The sequence below is a fragment of the Schistocerca gregaria genome, chromosome 8, assembly GCF_023897955.1.
Source record: "Schistocerca gregaria isolate iqSchGreg1 chromosome 8, iqSchGreg1.2, whole genome shotgun sequence".
Lineage (NCBI taxonomy): Eukaryota > Metazoa > Arthropoda > Insecta > Orthoptera > Acrididae > Schistocerca > Schistocerca gregaria.
Genome location: NC_064927.1, coordinates 48,224,261 through 48,236,397, shown reverse-complemented (window position 1 = coordinate 48,236,397; position 12,137 = coordinate 48,224,261).

The window sequence follows — 12,137 nt, the reverse complement described above, 5'->3', positions numbered from 1 at the left end:
TTAGTAACACAGTAAGTAGGGCGGCACAGTATTCGTTTGAAGGACACCTAGATATGGCTAGCGTGTAGGCTATGAACAAGATATGGTTTTTGTTTATGGACTAGCCGACGGTAGCGCGCATGAAGCTCGACGGTTGTATGAGGAACGGCACCCAGCAAGACGCCAACCGCACCCGCAAACGTTTACAGCAATTCACCGGCGGCTTGGTGAAAGAGGCTCGTTAGCGGGATATCGTGGTGGTGCAGGAAGACCTCGAAGGCATGCGTTGTTCAGAGCGTCCAGCAACAGGGCAATCCTGCTGTCATTCAGAGCGCGTGGCGCCAAGTTTCCGTAGTTTAAAAATGTTGCGTTGTCGACTTACACAACGTTAGTAATTTCGGTTCCTACTGGCATCAACTATCCAGGATTAAAATTTCATGACACAACTTTTCTCCACCCTGTATAAGACAACAAGTATCAGGCCAAGTTGTTAGGTAGGTTATTTTATGTTACGTTAACTGGGGGCCCAAGAAATGATGGAGAGGCTCCGTCCCCGCCACAGCCGCAGTGGTCCACAACCCCACGACGACTACCGCAGTCCACTTCACCCCTCCGCCGCCGAACTCCGAACCCAGGGTTATGCGCGGTTCGGCCCTCGGTGGATGCTCCAGGGAACGTCTCACACCAGACGAGTGTAAACCCTATGTTTGCGTGGTAGAATAATGGTGGTGTACGCGTACGTCGAGAACTTGTTTGCACAGCAATCGCCGACATAGTGTAGCTGAGGCGGGATAAGGGGAACCAGCCCGCATTCGCCGAGGCAGGTGGAAAATCCACCTAACAACCATCCACAGACTTGCTCGCTCACCGGACCTCGACACTAACCCGCCAGGCGGATTCGTCCCGGGGACCGCCTGGAAATTTTGGGTAGGTTGCTGCTCCTACAATGGCAGGTTATAAAGATTTAAGGGGGTTTGAACGTAGTGTTACAGTCGACGCACGAGCGATCAGACATAGCATCTCCGAGGTAGCGAATAAATGGTGATTTTCATATATCACCATTTTACGAGTGTACCGTGAACATCAGGAATCTGGTAAAACATCAAATCCTTGACACCGCTGCGGCCGGAAAAATATCGTGCAACAACAGGAACCACGACGACGGAAGAGAATCGTTCAATGTGACGCAAGTGCAACCCTTCGACAAATTGCTGCAGATTTCAATGCTGCGCCATCAGCAAGTGTCAGCGTGCCAACTGTTCAACGATATGCGCTTTCGGAGCCGAAGGCCCGCTCTTGTACCCTTGACGTTTGCACGACACAAAGCTTTACACCTCGCGTGGGCTCATCAACACTGACATCGGACTGTTGACGACTGGAAACATGTTGGCTGGTCGGACGAGTCTCGTTCCAGGTTGTATCGAGTGGATAGATGTGTAAAGATATGGACGCAACCTCATGAATCCATAGACCCTGAGCCGGCCGGAGTGGCCGAGTGGTTCTAGGCGCTACAGTTTGGACCCACGCGACCGCTACTGTCGCACGTTCGAAACTTGCCTCGGGCATAGATGTCCTTGGGTTAGTTAGGTTTAAGTAGTTCGACGTTCTAGGGGACTGATGACCACAGCATTTAAGTCTCATAGTGCTCAGAGCCATTTGATCCATGGACCCTGCATGTCAACAGCGGACTGTTCAAGGTGGTGAAGGCTCTGTAATGGTGTGGGGCATGTGCAGTTGGAGTGTGATTGGACCCCTGATACGTCTAGATACTTGTTCAAATGGCTCTTAACACTATGGGACTTAACATCTGAAGTCATCAGTCCCCTAGAACTTAGAACAACTTAAACCTAACTAACCTAAGGACATCACACACATCCATGCCCGAGGCACGATTCGAACTGCGACCACAACAGCAGCGCGGTTCCGGACTGCAGTGCCTAGAGCCGCTTGGCCACAGCGGCCAGCTACGTCTAGATACGACTCTGACAGATGACACGTACAGTCTTAGAGATAAAAAAGGTTGTCAATAAAACTGACCGCCACTGAGAACGCTAATATGGCAACACTGTTGGATGCGGAACGATCAGGAGGAAGTGTTCTCTACTTCCGAGATGTTATCGTGCCACTGCCGGCATGGTAGCTCAGCATGTTCGGTCAGACAACCGGTTGGCCTCTGTAATAAAAAACTGAGTGGAAGCATCAACCACCGAACTTGAACAGGATGACTTGTGACTTCCGCAACGACCAAACACAAAGATCAATAACGAACAAAATGCAAAAAAAAGTGGTAATCGTCGTGTCTTCTAAGCTTACAGTCTCGTGTTCGCGTCCAACCGCATTTTTTATTTTAGTTTTATCATATTTCGGCCCTCGTCTAAAGTTATGAGTGTGATTGAACATCGAAGATAATTCGCTTCACATTCTACCCACCAGCAACAACGAGTACTTCCACAAACAATTCCGCAGCTCGTGGCTGCTTACTCTCGAGCGTTTCCTCGCGCTGCAGCGGCTACCGAGCGAGGTGACGCCGTGGTTAGGGAACTGGACTCGCATTCGGGAGAACGACGGTTCAAACCCGTCTCCGGCCATCCTCATTTAAGTTTCCGTGATTTCCCTAAATCGTTCAGGGAAATGCCGTAATGGTTGGTTCCTTTGAAAGGACACAGCTGATTTGCTTCCCCGAACTTGTGTTCAGTCTGTAATGACCTGGCTGTCGACGGGACGTTGAACACTATCTCCTCGTCCTTCACCGACCAGACGCCACCCACCGCCTGAAATCGGGGTCCCCTCCCAGGTGAAGGCTGCGCGACGCTGTCAGTGTATGTATCAACTGTCATGTTCGAATTTGAAAGTGTAGCATCGGCAACACAATATTTACTTTTGGTATAATAGAGGCGTGAATGCACAACAGGCAGCTCGAAAGATTTGAACTGCGTGTAGAGCGAGTGCTTTTGGGAAAAATACGCCAGAAAAGGTGTTCTTGTTTCAACAAGAAGGACTTGTTCCTAGCAGGAATGATTTTCCACATTCAGGAAGTCTCGACTACTGATACAACTGATGGATTACAGTTTAACCATCATGTGACATTTGATTCAACAGACAAATTTCAGAACTCTGCTGTATGAGTACTGGATGCTCTAATTCGAAACAACAAAAATCAACGGAGTGATTATTATTGAACGTCATCAGCATTCCTATGCAGTACTGTTACTAGTGACGAGCTATGACGCCTTTATAGCTAACTTCCTAAGAAATAAAAGGCTGAGCCCTACCAAAAGACGTAAACTCGAGCAAAGAGTAGTGTGAACATAATATTTTCCATCTGATAGCTCCAAAAGTGTGTCTTGCACTACGAATTCTTCCCCAAGGGTGTGTCCAATCATAGCTAGAGCTTGTTGCCAACAACTCAGACACCTTCCGGTCGCTGTGTATCTGTGTAATTGATCGGCGCATGTGTTGTTCAACAGACAGCAGTCGCCACTATGGCGGGAATGAATGACTGTGTGCGCGCGCGCGCGCGAGTGTGTGTGTGTGTGTGTGTGTGTGTGTGTGTGTGTGTGTGTGTGTGTGTGTGAGATAGAGAGAGAGAGAGAGAGAGAGAGAGAGAGAGAGAGAGAGAGAGAGAGAGAGAGACTAGCAACAATGAATATTGCACCAAAAATATGTGTAAAGTATTTTAATGTAATGGCTAGTTGCTACAAACTGGATTTTTCCCCAACCCATGTCCTGCGTGTTACGTGAAGTGAGTAAGATATATCAACCCCATAAATATCGTTAGCAGACACAGTGTGCTCTTGCTGTCGACACTCGCGACAACTGCAGCGATTAGCAGTGCCCAATGCCGCCGCGATTTGTTTATGTTCGCTGAGCGTGGACACTGCAACGGACACTTAGCCGCAAACAAAAAGAAATCACCTTGGCTCTGACTGCAGTGAGCGGACATCACTGCCTGCGTGTTCTTATAGTAAGAAACGTGAGACTCTAATCACAGGTGCCATGGGGCAATTGGAACGGGTATCATGTCATTTGTCATCAGAATATTAACCAGTGATGAAATGTCCACTCTGTTTGAATCCCAAGAAAATAGGAACTTTCTCACAAAGGAATGTGAGGTGATTTCACAACATATCCAAAACACAAAAATTAACTGCAGAGCTATCACGCATGCAATAATGGCACGCAAGCAAATATTATGCCTTTGAAGCGTATACTTCATATTTTCCCCTCATATCAGCGCACTACTTTTTTCGTATGATGTGAGAAAATAAACACAAAAAACTAAAGTTTCTGACAAGCATGTAAGTCATTTCCTCTTCTCATATCATAGATTTTGTTTCAATAATAAGTGAAAAAAACACTATTGGCCATTAAAATTGCTACAATAAGAAGAAATGCAGATGGTAAACGGATATTCATTGGACAAATATATTATACTAGAACTCACATGTGATTACATTGTCACGCAATTTGGGTGCATAGATCCTGAGAAATCAGAACCCAGAACAACCACCTCTGGCCGTAATAACGGCCTTGATACGCCTGGGCATTGAGTCAAACAGAGCTCGGATGGCGTGTATAGGAACAGCTGCCCATGCAGCTTCAACATGATACTACAGTTCATCAAGAGTAGTGACTGGTGTATTGTGACGAGCCAGTTGCACAGCCACCACTGACCAGAGGTTTTAAAATGGTGAGAGATCTGGAGAATGTGCTGGCCAGGGCAGCAGTCGAACGTTTTCTGTATCCAGAAAGGCCGGAACAGGTCCTGCAACATGCGGTAGTGCATTATTCTGCTGAAATGTAGGATTTCGCAGGGGTCGAATGAAGAACGTCCACTGTTAAAAGTGCTGTCAAAGCGAACAAGAGGTGACCCAGACGTGTAACCGATGGCACCCCATACCATCAGGCCAGGTGATACGCCAGTACGGCGATGACGTATACAGGTTTCCAATGTGTGTTCACCGCGATGTCACCAAACACGGATGCGACCACCATGATGCTGTAAACAGAACCTAGATTCATCCGAAAAAATGACGTTTTGCCATTCGTGCACCCAGGTTCGTCGTCGAGTACACCATCGCAGGCGCTCCTGTCTGTGGCGCAGCGCCAATGCTAACCGCAGACAAGCTCTCCGAGCTGATAGTCCGTGCTGCTGCAAACGTCGTCGAACTGTTCGTGTAGATGGTTGTTGTTTTACAAACGTCCCCATCTGTTAACTCAGAGATCGAGACGTGGCTGCTCTACCCGTTATAGCCATGCGGATAAGATGCCTTTCATCTCGACTGCTAGTGATACGAGGCCGTCGGATCCAGCACGGCGTTCCGAATTACCCTCCTGAACCCACCGATTCCATATTCTGCTAACAGCCATTGGATCTCGACTAACGCGAGCAGCAATGTCGGGATACGATAAACCGCAATGGCGATAGGCTACAATCCGACATTTATCAAAGTCGGAAATGTGATGGTACGTAAGCATTTCTCCTCCTTACACGAGGCATCGCAACAACGTTTCACCATGCAACGCCGGTTAACTGCTGTTTGTGTATGAGAAATCAGTTGGAAACTTTCCTAATGTCAGCACGTTGTAGGTGTCGCCACCGGCGCCAACCTTCTGTGGATGCTCTGAAAAGCTAATCATTTGCATTTCACAGCATCTTCTTGCTGACGGTTAAATTTCGCGTCTGTAGCACTTCATCTTCGTTGTGTAGCAACTTTAATGGTCAGTAGTGTAGTATAGTCTCGAATAAAAAACAGCCCACAGTTGCACTAATTACGTTTATTGTAAACTTTGACCATGGGGTCTCCTATAATAATATAGAATGCTATATTATTATAGCGGAAAGCACGGTCAAGGTTTAGAATAGACGTAATTAGTGCAACTGTGGTCTGTTTTTCATTCGAGACAATTTCGTAACGGTTGTCGGTGTTGCTGCCATGATGTAAATAATAAACAGTTTAAGGTATCAAGCATAATATCACACCAGATTCCTATCGCAGGCCCTATCAGAAGCGCAAAAAGCAATGAGTTCTACATTCTTTTGTCTAACAGTCTATTTCCTTTCATTCATTACAACCGCTCGCAGAATCTTGTTTAAGGACTTGCGGGCATTAAGTTCTTCATCAGGGTAAGCCGTATTTTATTGTGCTAATTACGGTATGGAAAAAATGAAACAAAGACGAGTTTCCCTAGAGCAGTGAAGATATTTGCACATGGCTGTATTCAGCAATATCTGTCAGCTGTCCTAACACTTTACGGAATTGACCCGGCAGGCAACAGAACTGCTAGTGCATTTCAGACTGCATTAACTTCGCTTTCCGAGTCATATTCAATCCAAAATTAGGTGTTGTTAAGGTAGGTGGGCAACGGCCTTGCCGCAGTGTATACACCGTTTCCCGTCAGATCACTAAAGTTAAGCACTGTCGGGCGTGGCCGGCACTTGGATGGGTGACCATTCGCGCCACCATGTGCTGGTGCCATTTTTCGGGATGCTCTCAGCCTCGTGATGCCAATTGAGGAGCTACTCGACCGAATAGTAGCTGCTCCGGTCACTGAGAATCATCATAATGTCCAGGAGAGCGGTGTGCTGACCACATGCCCCTCCTATCCGCATCCTCCATGAGGATGATACGGCGGTCGGATGGTACCGATGGGCCACTTGTGCCCTGAAGGCGGAGTGTTTTTAAGGTATCTGAGTGTTCTAGGAATTACACTTTGATGATTCCCATATGAGTATTCCGATAGCAAAAAGAGCCCGTTAGTGTGAAATTATTGGGAACTACCTTAATATCAAACTCGAGACAGTACGTGGCCTCTTCCCTTCATTGGGTAACCTCTTACTGTTATTTAGGATTCTCTCTGTCCTAGGCGTAATGCAAATGGAACTTCACATTCATGAGGCGCTTTCTGCTATTCTTGACAAACATCAGCAACTTGTATTCACCGCGTTTATGATGATAATGGTACAGGCTGTCAGTGGATGTTGTGGTGTTATGCTGTCTTACTGCTTACAGTAGTAGCCGGCCGGGGGTAGCCGGAGCGGTTCTAGGCGCTAAAGTCTGAAACCGCGCGACCGCTACGGGCGCAGGTTCGAATCCTGCCTCGGGCATGGATGTGTGTGATGTCCTTAGGTTAGTTAGGTTTAAGTAGTTCTAACTTCTAGGGGACTGATGACCAAAGATGTTAAGTCCCATAGTGCTCAGAGCCACTTGCACCATTTTTTTGCTTGTTGCTGTTGTGGTCTTCAGTCCTGAGACTGGTTTGATGCAGCTCTCCATGCTACTCTATCCTGTGCAAGCTTCTTCATCTCCCAGTACCCACTGCAACCTACATCCTTCTGAATCTGCTTAGTGTATTCATCTCTTGGTCTCCCTCTACGATTTTTACCCTCCACGCTGACCTCCAACGCTGAACGTGTGACTCCTTCATGCCTCAGAACATGTCCTACCAACCGATCCCTTCTTCTAGTCAAGTTGTACCACAAACTTCTCTTCTAACCAATCCTATTCAATACCTCCTCATTAGTTATGTGATCTACCCACCCAATCTTCAACATTCTTCTGTAGCACCACATTTCAAAAGCTTCTATTCTCTTCTTGTCCAAACTGTTTATTGTCCATGTTTCACTTCCATACATGGCTACACCCCATACAAATACTTTCAGAAACGTCTTCCTGACGCTTAAAACTCGATGTTAACAAATTTCTCTTCTACAGAAACGCTTTCCTTGCCATTGCCAGTCTACATTTTATATCCTCTATACTTCGACCATCATCAGTTATTTAGGTCCCCAAACAGCAAAACTCCTTTACTCTTTTAAGTGTCTCATTTCCTAATCTAATTCCCTCAGCATCACCCGACTTAATTCAACTACATTCCATTATCCTCGTTTTGCTTTTGTTGATGTTCATCTTATATCCTCCTTTCAAGACACTGTCCATTCCCTTCAACTGCTCTTCCAAGTCCTTAGCTGTCTCTGACAGAATTACAATGTCATCGGCGAACCTCAAAGTTTTTATTTCTTCTCCATGGGTTTTAATACCTACTCCGAATTTTTCTTTTGTTTCCTTTACTGCTTGCTCAATATACAGATTGAATAACATCGGGGATAGGCTACAACCGTGTCGCACTCCCTTCCCAACCTCTGCTTCCCTTTCATGCCCCTCGACTCTTATAACAGCCATCTGGTTTCTGTACAGTTTTGCTTACAGTAACGTTAATGGTGGCGCACATAATCTAGCCCTGTCTGCCTACTTAAGTAAAGATAGTGTGGTGGCGTCGTCGCTTCTCTTTATTTGGCATCAGCTTGACTAATCTGATTTAATGAACGTAGTATTCCATGATACAGTATGACTACAGAGATCATCGTGCGGGTATTACATTAATTCTGCAGTGAATTGTTTGACAAATATTATCGTCAGGTATGCAGCTGAAATGACTCACTACACAGGTACTCAACCTTGCACGTAGTTAAGTGATCAACTCGCTGCAATTCTACTTCTACTGTTCGTAAATACTTGTATACTGACCATTCGTTATTTGACTAAATATGCTCTACAATCTGATTTGAATACATACGACATGGGTTTGCGCCATCACAAAGCAATGACTAAGGAATGGATGCCGTTGAAGTCACGTTATGTTGATGGCAAGAAGTTCCCATATCACTTGTATTGTGTCCAAAAAAAAAAAAAAAAAAAACAAAAAAAAAAGTAGCATCTTAAATATCGAAGGATAGATGTCCACACTGTAACAGGGCGTTGAAATACACCAACAGCGGCAAATGAAAATTTGTACTCGCCGGGGTTCGAACATTGACCGCTTGCTTCCGAGGTAGACGCGCTGACCATTGCGCTATCATGACACAACGCCTAATTTGCCTGCGGGACCTACCTACACACACTCCTCTTCAGATGCAAATTCCCATCTTTTCCGCATGGCACATAAGCGGTAGCCCCGTGTCCATTATTCCACTCGCTCACAGCCACACTGTATTCCCGCGAGGGTCCGGACGATGACGTGCGTCTAGCACTGAAAACTTTCGGTGACCCGTCGAGACACGGATAATTATACAGGATGTTTCAGGAGGAATGACAAATATTGTAGGTGGTGGTAGTGTAGACTAATTGCAGAAAAAATGCGATATAACGTGTGTGCAATTTCTACTGAGTACATGCAGTTGGTGAAACGCCCGCTAAACCCGCTGGGCAGAACAGGTGATTAGGATTGTGGAAATGGTCAAATAAGGTGTCGGTCAGGTTCACTCAAAATTGTAATTTGTTGTAATTTTATAACACCTTTTAACTGCACATAGCTGAAGCTTTAGAACTAAGAGTCTCAATTATTTCACGGCTGAAGGCCTCTAAACAAGAAATCTTAAAGCAATAAGATAAATCTCAAGTGGTAAAAACATGCAGTTAAAATTGCAAATAAAATAATTAACACAAATACACACAGCTAGGCTGAAAGCCTCAAGGAAAGGTTGAATACACAAACATAAAGAAGATGCAGTACAAATGGCTGAAGGCCCACAATAATATTTTCAAGATTTTAAAATAAATTAGCATAACCTTTCAAAGGCAGAAGGCCGCAATGTGTCTTTTTTTTGTTTTAGAATAAGGATTTAAGCGGCTGAAGGCCCACAATTGATTTTCCAAAATTCAAAAATACATAAAATGCAGTGAAAACAAGAATTTTCTAAATCATTGGCTATGATAGATTGTAAACAGACAGTTAAACAAAGGTGGGAAGGACAATAAAGAAAACGGCACTCAGAAGCCTCCAGGGAGCTCGGTCTGCCCTCGATCACTTAGGTGAGGCAGGTGGTGAGCCCAGCTATACCTGATCCGTCGGAACCCAACCAGGGGGCAGCCACGGACGGACCGACGAAACGACTTGCTTGCCACCAATCGGTACACGAGGACTCAAACACGAAAGGCTACGAACATCATTATCCACAATGAAATATGTGTCAGCTGTCACCGTGTTGGACAGCGACAACAGGTGAGGAAAGGACGCTGCCTGAAATTACATTAGTGGCCAGGGCAGGTCACCAGAACACTAACGGCCACAAGGCAGAAAATTCCACTGGTGCACGTAAATTTGAAATACGGTAAGATAGTAACTTCACCGAAAAGGAACACTGTCTGAATTTATGTCACTGGCCAGGGCAGGTAACCAACACACTAACGGCCGCAAGGCAGAAAATTCCGTTGGTGCACTTGAATTGTAGTCAACCAATATAGTTTATTGCACAACATGGAGACTAAATTTCAGCAACGCAAACACTTGCTGTTGCTCACAGGGAAACCTCCCCAACAGCGAACCACCGAAACGAACCACACAACATAAGTGGACGTGGCTTAGGTAGTTGAAAGCACTACTCAACTTTGACGTTCCGGGTCGGTGACCTACGAAGCTCGTAGCGCTCGGACATCTCCAGACACGCTCCGACACTGCGCACGGACCTCCAGCTGCCCCAGCTGACTGCACAGTGCGAAGATAACTTCCCTGGTCCGCAACAACAGACCGACTCACTCAGAACGCTGACAACATCTAAAATGTCCGTCAGTAGAAACAACAGCAATTACACACACAAGCTGGCAAACACTTACACGAGGACCTGAACGACCTTTTTTTTTTTGTCGTCCATCTACTGACTGGTTTGATGTGACCCGCCACGAATTTCTTTCCTGTGCTAACCTCTTCATCTCAGAGTAGCACTTGCAACCTACGTCCTCAATTATTTGCTTGACGTGTTCCAATCTCTGTCTTCCTCTACAGTTTTTGCCCTCTACAGCTCCCTCTAGTACCATGGAAGTCAATCCCTCATGTCTTAGCAGATGTCCTATCATCCTGTCCCTTCTCCTTATCAGCGTTTTCCACATATTCCTTTCCTCTCCGATTTTGCGTAGAACCTCCTCATGCCTTATCTTATCAGTCCACCTAATTTTCAACATTCGTCTATAGCACCACATCTCAAATGCTTCTATTCTCTTCTGTTCCGGTTTTCCCACAGTCCATGTTTCACTACCATACAATGCTGTACTCCAGACGTACATCCTCAGAAATTTCTTCCTCAAATTAAGGCCGGTATTTGATATTAGTAGACTTCTCTTGGCCAGAAATGCCTTTTTTGCCATAGCGAGTCTGCTTTTGATGTCCTCCTTGCTCCGTCCGTCATTGGTTATTTTACTGCCTAGGTAGCAGAATTCCTTAACTTCATTGACTTCGTGACCATCAATCCTGATGTTAAGTTTGTCGATGTTCTCATTTCTACTACTTCTCATTACCTTTGTCTTTCTCCGATTTACTTTCAAACCATACTGTGTACTCATTAGACTGTTCATTCCGTTCAGCAGATCATTTAATTCTTCTTCACCTTCACTCAGGATAGCAATGTCATCAGTGAATCGTATCTTTGATATCCTGTCACCTTGTATTTTAATTCCACTCCTGAACCTTTCTTTTATTTCCATCATTGCTTCCTCGATGTACAGATTGAGGAGTAGGGTCGAAAGGCTACAGCCGTGTCTTACTCCCTTCTTAATACGAGCACTTCGTTCTTGATCGTCCACTGTTATTACTCCCTCTTAGTTATTGTACATATTGTATATGACCCGTCTCTCCCTATAGCTTACCCCTACTTTTTTCAGACTCTCGAACAGCTTGCACCAATTTATATTGTCGAACGATAGGCAACAGTAACTAAACACGCACGAAGACAGTCGGGAGTCGATGCACACACGCACAACCGACTCACAAGCGAACCTTCCCATCGCAGCCCCCTCAGATTTAGTTACAAGTTGGCCCAGTGGATAGGTCTTGAAAACCTGAACACAGATCAATCGAGAAAACAGGAACTATGAAATAAATAAGCAAAATATACAAACTGAGTAGTCCATGCGCAAGATAGGCAACATTAAGGAGAATCCGAACGCAGAAGCACCGTGGTCCCGTGGTTAGCGTGAGCAGCTGCGGATCGAAAGGATGCTGGCACAGTAGCTCAGCGTGTTCGGTCAGAGGGTTAGCAGCCCTCTGTAATAAAAAAAACTGAGGTAATCGATCAACAACGAACTTAAACGGATGTCTTACGACGTCCGCCCTGAGCAGATGCAACAAATAAAAGCGAACAAAATGAGATTAAAAAAAAGAAAAGC